Consider the following 9,837-nt stretch of genomic DNA (forward strand, 5'->3'; position numbering starts at 1 on the left):
GCCGAACCTCCGTTACTGAGGTTATAAAAGCCTTGTCCCAAGCTGTAGGGTGGACATTGTCCTTGTTCCCTGCTCCATCATTTCAGATCTACAGGCCAGAGGGGCGTCGGACCTTGAAAGTTCCATCGGGGGTTTGGTGCCTTCTAGGAAGGATTGTAGACCTCGGGTTCTGAGTCAGTGCCCTCATCATCTGCTTCCTCTTCCTCTTCTTCAGGATCCTCTTCTGGATCTTCCTCGGAAACCTCTTCGGGATCCTCTTTTGGATCTTCCTCGGGAATCTCTTTGGGATCTTCTTCTGGATCGTCCTCGATCCAACCTCCATTGCCCTGGTTTGGGTAGTAGGGATCCCCGGGGATATGAAATTCTGCCATTTCGTCTGATTGAGAATAAAGATAATAGAATTATATATAGGATTTGAGTGTAAAGAGAAAATTTTATGATAAGACCTACACCGAGTCCTCCTATAATTACCTAGTGTATACGAATTACATACAATCGAGATTGAATGGACTGTTGGATAAGTAGCTTCACTCTAAGCCCACATCCAAACAAGGAAAAGAGCCTAAGTGAACTCATATGTCCTAATCCCATGCAACCTCACTCATATGTAACCTTAAAGTATGCACTTTGCAATTATAGCCCTGTGAGTGAAGGTTTTTAGCTTCTTTTTTTTAGCTTAATTTCATTTTAATTGACGATCCTCGTCCTAACGAAATGTCGGGATTTACTCGCTTGTTATAGTTTTTATTATGTCATAAATACTCCTATAGTATTTAAATTTGTAGGTTTGATTCTAGTGTTACTTTGGTAAGTTTTTGACTTGTTTCTCACTATGATTGTTCCCCGACATACTGTGACAACCCCAAATCTAATTCCGTTACAAACCCCATTTTCACTAACGGAACGTGTCACTATACGTTATTTTATGTAATATTTGGGACCGTCAATATCCGAATATCTAAGTTTATGCATAACTTAATATTATTATGAGAAATATAACTCGTATGTGTTAACCCCGTTTAACCTAATAGAGTTGTATTACCTTTTCTACCACTTCACCCGGGTAAAAGGTTTTAACCCAATTAACTTTAAACATCGGGTAGCCGTGTATCGGGTGCGATTCCCAAGACATATGCAATGGGTGTGCACATCACTTGAACACTCATTCACTACACACTCACTCTCTCTCTACTTTCTCTCTCTAGACTCGAAAACGACCCCGATTTCCGCTAATTTCCGACTTCCAAACGTAAGTACTCATCCCCTATCTTATTCTAGACATGCTTCATTGAATTTAGGGGCCAAAAACCATAGAAATCAAGAACCATAAAGGAGTTTACGGCCTAAGAAGCTCCTTAGGCCGTAAACCCCTAAATTCATGCCCAAGGCCTTGTTTTTCCTTCTTATGTGTTAGTATACTAATTAAGGCTTTTAACTAGAAGGGTTTGGACCTTGGAACACAAGAAAATGAGGCTTAAAAAGGAGTTTACGGCCCAAGCATGTGCTTAGGCCGTAAACACCTCAAACACCCCACAAATCCATGTTTTAAGCCCCAAAAACACTTCTAGGATGTTAGGTAAATTAGACATGACTCCAAGGAACACTTAGAGGCATCAAACAACTCCATTTGAGGCCAAAATGAGGAGTTTACGGCCTAGCTTAGGCTTGGGCCGTAAACACCCAAGAAATTGTGTCAAACAAGTCCCTAAACTACCCTAGTGCATGAAAGGAATTTATCTAAGGCCTATGGAAGTGTGTTGTACAATTAAACTTCACATTTGGATACCAAATGAAGAGTTTACGGCCAAGGATGTTCTTGGGCCGTAAACTCCCCATAAATATGTGCCAAATTGCTCCAAACTCACTATAGGACCTTCTAGGATTTTTCTAAGCCAATTGGGACCATGTTGTACAAGTAAAACCATCATCTTAAGGGAGTTATAGGAGTTTACGGCCCAAGAACAAGCCTTGGCCGTAAACTCCCCTAAAATATCACAAATTTAGATGTTTAATCCTTCCCTCTTGGTCCAAAACACACACCACTAAATCAAGGAAGTGAGATAAGGCCCTAAACACACATTTTGGAGTGTCACAAGAGTTTACGGCCAAGCCTAGGGGGCTTACGGCCGTAAACTCCCAATGAATGGCTTTTAGGCCATAAACTCTAAGAGAATAAACTCTAGGACCCTCCCGTAAACCATCCATGGCCTTGTACCACTCCCGGGAACCCTTTCTAGGCCTTAAAACCCCGAAAACGACACTAGAATGTCCAAATTCTATAATGAAAAGCATAAGATGATTAACTTCTTGCAAATTACATATTTCATATGACATTAGGGTCCTAAAAGGTGCTCAAGTGGTTATTTGGTACCAAACGCTCAATCGACACTATTACCCGATTTACCCGATTCACCCGATTTCCGCGATTTCAGGTGAGTTCATACCCCTTTAATGAACCTTTCAAGTGTTTTACATGTTTTAGGGGGGAGATACAAGTTGCTTACAAATGTTTATGTAAAGTTTTACAGAACAAATTCCGAGTTACAAGGATTAATCACATGTGATTCACTACTCTTAGTTCAAATCACATGTGATTTGCCCCTATGCCTTAAAAACGGGTTTTACCCTTTTCAAACTATTTTTAAACATTGAACCAGAATTTAAATATTCATTTGGCAAAATACTTTTATTAAATCAATTTGCTTATAAAATGTAACCACTCTGATATATTTATATAAATAAGACTTGGAGGACTTAGGACCGATATCTCGCCTTATTTCCTGTTCTTGTTTGATTGTGGGCTTAGGGTAGTAGTTATCCGTCCGACTGTCGTTGATTTCTTACTTATATAAAATCTGTATATCAGTGTGGGATACGAATATTACTGCTTTCACTTAATGCTAAAGTCACTGACTTGCTAAGAAACATCCCGACTAAGATAACCGTAATAGGTATGGTTAGGGTCGCTACCGCTACTACTCGCTAAAGCTATTACTAACTACACTATAATACTCACTATCACTAGACGATACACTAGTAAGAGAATACACTATGATCAATACTAAAAGATTACTACACTATAACAACAGAGAAAACACTAAACAAACAATAATACACTAAACCACTACGAGATACTCTATTCGCTATTCACTACGCCCAGAGTGTTCCAGCAGGAGACGACTCTACATGTATAGATCTATACGGGGGCAGATGCTATTACATCCTGACTGTTAACTCAGTCCGCGCCGTACAGGCCCAGGGATGTCACTACTTCACTACACTGTGCATGACCGGGAAGGTCATGGGATTCTCTATTATTCTCACTATTGGTAAATTACGAGGAATACCCTACATCTACACTAAAACACTACACTAAATGTTAAAACCACATCCCGAAGTAAGCAAGTAACTATCACTAAAGGAAGCTCGCACCTCTATCATTGGTTACGAGCTTAACTTATCCTATCACACTATTATTTGGAGATTTGCCAAAGTATTTTTACAATAAATTGGTTTTCAAAGAGACAAAGAATGCATATTTTTCACAGATTGCCACTTACAATGTATTTCCTGGAAAATATGGGATTTTCTAAGTTTCTACTACTTATGAACATAAATGATACATTTTTAAACACTAATGCTTTGTATACAAAAACTCACACTAAACTCTTATGAACTCACCAGCTTTATGCTGATAATTGTTTTCAAAATAACTTGTATCTTCAGGTCAAAGATAGACAGGTACAGACGCGGCATTTTTGGAGAAGGTGGAGCACACAAGACCCATCTCTTATTTTTGAATTATTTTTGAGTGTTTGTTAAACATTACGCAATACACTTGTAATTCAATTCACTATATAATGCTATGGTTGTATGTTTCTTGTTTCTACTATTACGCAATTGTGATGATACTGTCCACTACGTCATCCACCCCGAAACGTACTCCGCCGTTATCGGTTTTGGGGTGTGACAAATTGGTATTAGAGCATTGTTTATAGTGAATCAAGTATATCAACCTATAAAAGATATACGAACTATAAACACTTCGGGACTAAAACACTCTGACCAAAAATATATACTGTTAAGTATCTAAAAGATCTAACTAAGTATATATATATACACCCATCACTATGAAACGCAGGAATCAGTATCATCCTAGAACAAAACAAAAGTATTAAGATTGTTGGGCAACATAATTGGGTTTAGAGACATATAGTCACATTCAGGGTGATGTAGCCTGATCAACTACGTTTTCCTGAGGGTGACTAGCATGTGCCTAAATTCGGTTGTGATGTTGCAACAAGTCTAAAACTTACCAACAATACCACAATAACGTTACCATAAGAATACTATAGGAGTATTCTGTATCTCTAGATTATACGTATGTGTTAACAAAAACAGTCATTACCAGTAGGACAATAGTTGCTAAGTGGATACACCACGATTACATGTGATTAGGGCGCTATAGACTCAGAATCTGCAGCCTTTGCTTCATTCCCTGTTCTTGTTTGATTGGGGGTCTGAAGTTAGGGTGGTTTATTCGAAGGACTATCTTGCTTCGATTACATGTAATCGGTATGCACTATGCAAGTATTGGGTCAACTAGTAATGATTCTCCCTATAAGTATCTTAGAATAGTACGTCTATTAATCTTCTTTCCCCCTTTCTCGCGTAGATAGCATGGTTGGCTTCCACCTACCCGGCGATCCGTACTTTCCGAACCAGGGCAATGGAGGATGGCTCGAAGAGGAGTCAGACGACGATCACCCTATTCCTTTGGATGATCATCATGCTGAAGGCTTCTCGGATAGCTTGAGCTCCGAGCCAGAAGTCAACAACCAACCTCCTGATGCCCCGAACCCTAACCCCCGACCGGCATTTCAGGGCCCCACTCCTATGTGGGCAATGTCCTTGCATCGATGGAGCGAGGAGCAGGGTCAGCCCTTGCCTTACAATGGAGACCGAAGTTTCTACAACATAAGCGAAGGAGGATCAGCAGATCGGGTTCTGCCCATCATGATCCGAAGGATTGCCAGGAATGTTGAGCAAGGCCAAGCTGCCATTGGTCGAATGGTAGAAGTGGATGCCAACTCAAACCTCAACACTGTTCGCATCCGCCAACTCGAAGAAGCCATGGACAGGACAAGGAGGACCAACGAGGCTCTGCAGCATCAGCTGGCAGCATCCCGAGCTGAAATTAGGGAACTCCGAGCACGCCAAAGGACTCAGGATCGACACCTTCAAGAAGTTATGCGGCAACTGGAAGATCTAAGGATTCGCCCGACAATCAGCCGTCGCCAGTAGTAGGCATCTAGTTACCTCACTCTTTTGTTTAAAGGACTAGCCTTTTATCTCTATGTTCCATAGGTCTCTTGTCTGTAAACATTCCTAGTTTAAAAGTACCCTAGTTGAACCTCTAAACTGCCAACATTTTCTCTATGGTATGATGTAAGACCTACTGCTAGGTCAATTTTCATGAACTTCTGTTGCATCATTAATACCAGTATATTGGCAGATGATTTCTCTATTGATATAACTCTTACCCTGATCTTGGATTATGGTGATTTAATCCATGAGACACACTATTCATATTCGCAATAGGCTCTTACTATTGCTATCATTTCTATGATCTTCCAGTGAAGGATGCCTCCACGAAAGCGTCCCAGCAGAGGAAGACCTGAAACTCAAACCCCTCCTCCACCACCTCCTCCTCCGCAGTTCGATCCGGTGATGTTCCAAGCGGCTGTGACTGCGGCTGTAACAGCAGCCATGGCCCAGATGAACTCGGGTGATGCGAGCGGTGGAAATTCTAGATTTGGTGAAGTCCACCAACGAGTGCAGGGATGCACTTATAAAGACTTCATGAATTGTAAACCTACTTTCTTTGATGGGACCGGAGGAATTCTGGCATTGTCCCAATGGTTCGAGAGAACCGAAGCTGTATTCGAAATGTGCTCTTGTCCCGAAGAGAGCAAAATCAAGTTCGCTACTGCTACCTTCACTAACAGGGCTTTGTCATGGTGGAACGGCCATGTCAACGCACTCTCCTTGGTCACAGCCAATGCCATGGGCTGGGACACTCTAAAAGATCTTATGAGAAGGGAGTACTGCCCTAGGGGCGAAGTTCAGAAGCTTGAGGAAGAACTCTGGAACCTCAAGATGAAGGGGACCGACATAACGGCTTATACGGCCAGGTTTTGCGACTTGGCGGCTATGTGTCCCAACATGATCCCCTCTGAAAGCAAGAAGATTGAACGTTACATCTGGGGTTTAGTGCCCCCGTATCGAGGAAATGTTCTGGCTTCACGCCCTACCACTTTCGACAGCACCAAGGAATTGGCCCAGAGTCTGATCAACCACGAAATCTCCTTCACTCCAGCAACAACAACCACAACAACAACTGCACCATCCGGATCATCCGACAGAAAAAGGAAACGATGGGATAAGAAGAAAGGCAAGAAAACTCAAACCGTCTCCAGGGATCAGCAAATTGTGGCGGTTCATGCTGCCACCATCCCGGCCGCACCAGCTGCTCCAGCCCCGCCAAAGGCTTACAGTGGGAACTTGCCTAAGTGTCCCAAGTGCCCTTTTCACCACAACGGTCCATGTCGTGAATTGCAGTGTTCCAACTGCGGTCGGAAGGGCCATACTGTCTGATTTTGCAAGGCCCCTCCCAAACCTATCACATAGGTTCCTGGTACGGGGGTGACCCCAACTTGTTATAGCTGCGGTGAAGCGGGCCATTTTAAGAGGAACTGTCCGAAGACTGCAAATGCTGGGGGAACTGGAAGGTTACTTGCTATCGGTCACAATGAAGCAGTAGCCGATCCCACAGTCGTCACGGGTACGTTTCTTCTCAACAACTCTTATGCCTGTGTCTTATTCGATAGTGGTGCAGAAAGAAGCTTCATAAATCAAAACTTTAAACACTTCCTCAAACAAACCCCTCAACCACTAAAAGAAACATTCGTTGTAGAAATGGCTAATGGGAAGACAGAAAGCTCTAATGAAATCTATATAGGTTGTACCCTCACATTAGATGATCACCCCTTTTTAATCGATCTTATACCAGTCTCAATCAAAAATTTCGATGTCATTGTTGGTATGGATTGGCTAAGCCTTCACTACGCCGACATCCTATGTTCCGAGAAAGCCATTCGCCTGAACTTTCCGACTCGAGAGACCCTAGTGATATACGGAGATAAGCCAAGTACAAACCTTCGTATCATCTCTTGTATTCAGGCTCAGAAATACTTGCGCAAAGAATATCGCGCCTTTCTTGCTCACGTCGTCGACACTAACCAGAAATCGAAAGATCCAAAAGACATTCCAGTAGTATGCGATTTTCCTGATGTCTTTCCGGAGGACCTCCCAGGCCTACCTCCTAAACGACAGGTTGAATTCAGAATTGACCTAATCCCAGGAGCTACCCCCGTAGCTAAGTCGCCCTACCGACTAGCGCCCGCCGAAATGCAAGAACTATCCGGTCAACTCAACGAACTTCTCAGCAAGGGCTTCATAAGACCGAGTTTCTCACCTTGGGGAGCTCCGGTCTTGTTTGTGAAAAAGAAGGATGGGTCGTTTCGGATGTGCATCGATTATAGGGAACTCAATAAACTCACGATCAAAAATCGCTATCCTCTCCCTCGTATCGATGACCTATTCGACCAACTCCAAGGAGCCAGTTACTTCTCCAAGATTGATCTTAGATCGGGGTACCATCAGTTATGGGTGCTTGAGGAAGATGTTCCAAAGACAGCTTTCCGAACCCGTTACGGGCATTTTGAGTTCGTAGTGATGCCCTTTGGACTGACTAACGCCCCGGCGGTATTCATGGATTTGATGAATAGGGTATGTCGTCCATATCTAGATCAGTTCGTCATCGTCTTTATTGACGACATTCTCGTCTACTCTCGGAGCGAGGAAGAGCACAGAAGCCATTTACGATTAGTCCTGGAAACCCTGCGATCCGAGAAGTTGTATGCGAAGTTCTCTAAGTGCGAATTTTGGATCCGAAGAGTTGAATTCTTAGGACACGTGGTCAGCAAAGACGGAATCCACGTGGACCCCTCCAAAATCAAGGCTATTGAGAACTGGTCAGCACCAAAGACGCCTACGGAAATTCGTCAATTTCTAGGCCTCGCTGGCTACTACCGACGATTCATCCAAAATTTCTCTCGGATTGCGAAACCTCTCACCACGTTAACACAGAAGGGTGTACCATTCGACTGGGAGGAGAAACAGGAGAAGGCATTCCAGACCCTGAAGCGAGCCCTATGCACCGCACCAGTATTATCCCTTCCCGAAGGGACAGAAGATTTCGTCGTATACTGTGATGCATCCAACCAGGGGCTCGGTTGTGTCTTGATGCAACGAGGCAAGGTTATCGCCTATGCCTCGAGACAACTAAAGAACCATGAAGTGAACTACACTACTCACGACCTCGAGTTAGGAGCGGTCGTCTTCGCGCTAAAAATCTGGAGACACTACTTGTATGGGACGAAGAGCGTGGTGTACACTGATCATAAAAGCCTCCAACATATACTGAACCAGAAAGAACTCAACATGAGACAACGTCGATGGGTCGAATTACTCAACGATTACGACTGTGAAATTAGATATCACCCGGGGAAAGCCAACGTGGTAGCAGACGCCTTGAGCAGAAAAGAATATTCCGGACGAAGAACCAAGTCGTTGACAATGACTATACACTCACATCTATCCACGCAGATCAAAGAGGCTCAGCTAGAAGCTTTAAAGCCTGGAAACGTGACGGGTGAATCTCTGCGTGGAATGAATAAAAATCTAGAGGTTAAGGGTGACGGAGCCTATTACTTTATGGACCGAATCTGGACTCCACGCCATGGAGGTTTCAGAGATTTGGTTATGAGAGAAGCACACAACACTCGTTACTCCGTTCACCCGGGTTCAGATAAGATGTATCTGGATCTCAAAAAGTTATACTGGTGGCCGAACATGAAAGCAGAGATCGCTACCTTTGTGAGTAAGTGCCTTACGTGCGCGAAGGTCAAAGTAGAATGTCAAAAGCCATCAGGACTCCTCCAATAACCAGAAATACCAGAATGGAAGTGGGAGCGAATCACAATGGACTTCATCACCAAGCTGCCCAAGACAGCAGGTGGGTTGGATACCATTTGGGTCATTGTTGACAGGTTGACCAAGTCCGCCCACTTCCTACCCATCAGAGAGACGGATAAGATGGAAAAGCTCACTAGGACTTACATAAAAGAAATAGTGCGATTGCATGGCGTCCCTATATCTATTATATCAGACAGAGATAGTAGATTCACCTCTAGATTTTGGCAATCATTACAAAAGGCACTAGGGACGAGGCTGGATATGAGTACAGCCTACCATCCGCAGACTGATGGACAAAGTGAGAGGACGATCCAAACATTAGAAGACATGCTGCGAGCTTGTGTGATCGACTTCGGGAAATCGTGGGATACACACTTACCTCTTGTGGAGTTTTCCTACAACAATAGTTATCACACGAGCATCAAGGCAGCTCCATTCGAAGCCCTCTACGGACGAAAGTGCAGATCCCCGTTGTGCTGGGCCGAGGTGGGAGACACTCAGTTAGCTAAAGGACGAGTTCCTGATAGCGCCCTCACTGGTCCAGAGATCATTAGAGAAACGACCGAGAAGATCGTACAGATACGTGAACGACTAAAAGCCGCTAGGGATCGACAGAAGAGCTACGCCGACAGACGAAGGAAACCCTTGGAATTCCAGGTCGGAGACCGGGTCCTTCTGAAGGTCTCACCCTGGAAAGGCACGATACGCTTCGGGAAGCGTGGAAAGTTAAACCCAAGG

The sequence above is a fragment of the Lactuca sativa genome, chromosome 8, assembly GCF_002870075.4.
Source record: "Lactuca sativa cultivar Salinas chromosome 8, Lsat_Salinas_v11, whole genome shotgun sequence".
NCBI classification, from domain to species: domain Eukaryota; kingdom Viridiplantae; phylum Streptophyta; class Magnoliopsida; order Asterales; family Asteraceae; genus Lactuca; species Lactuca sativa.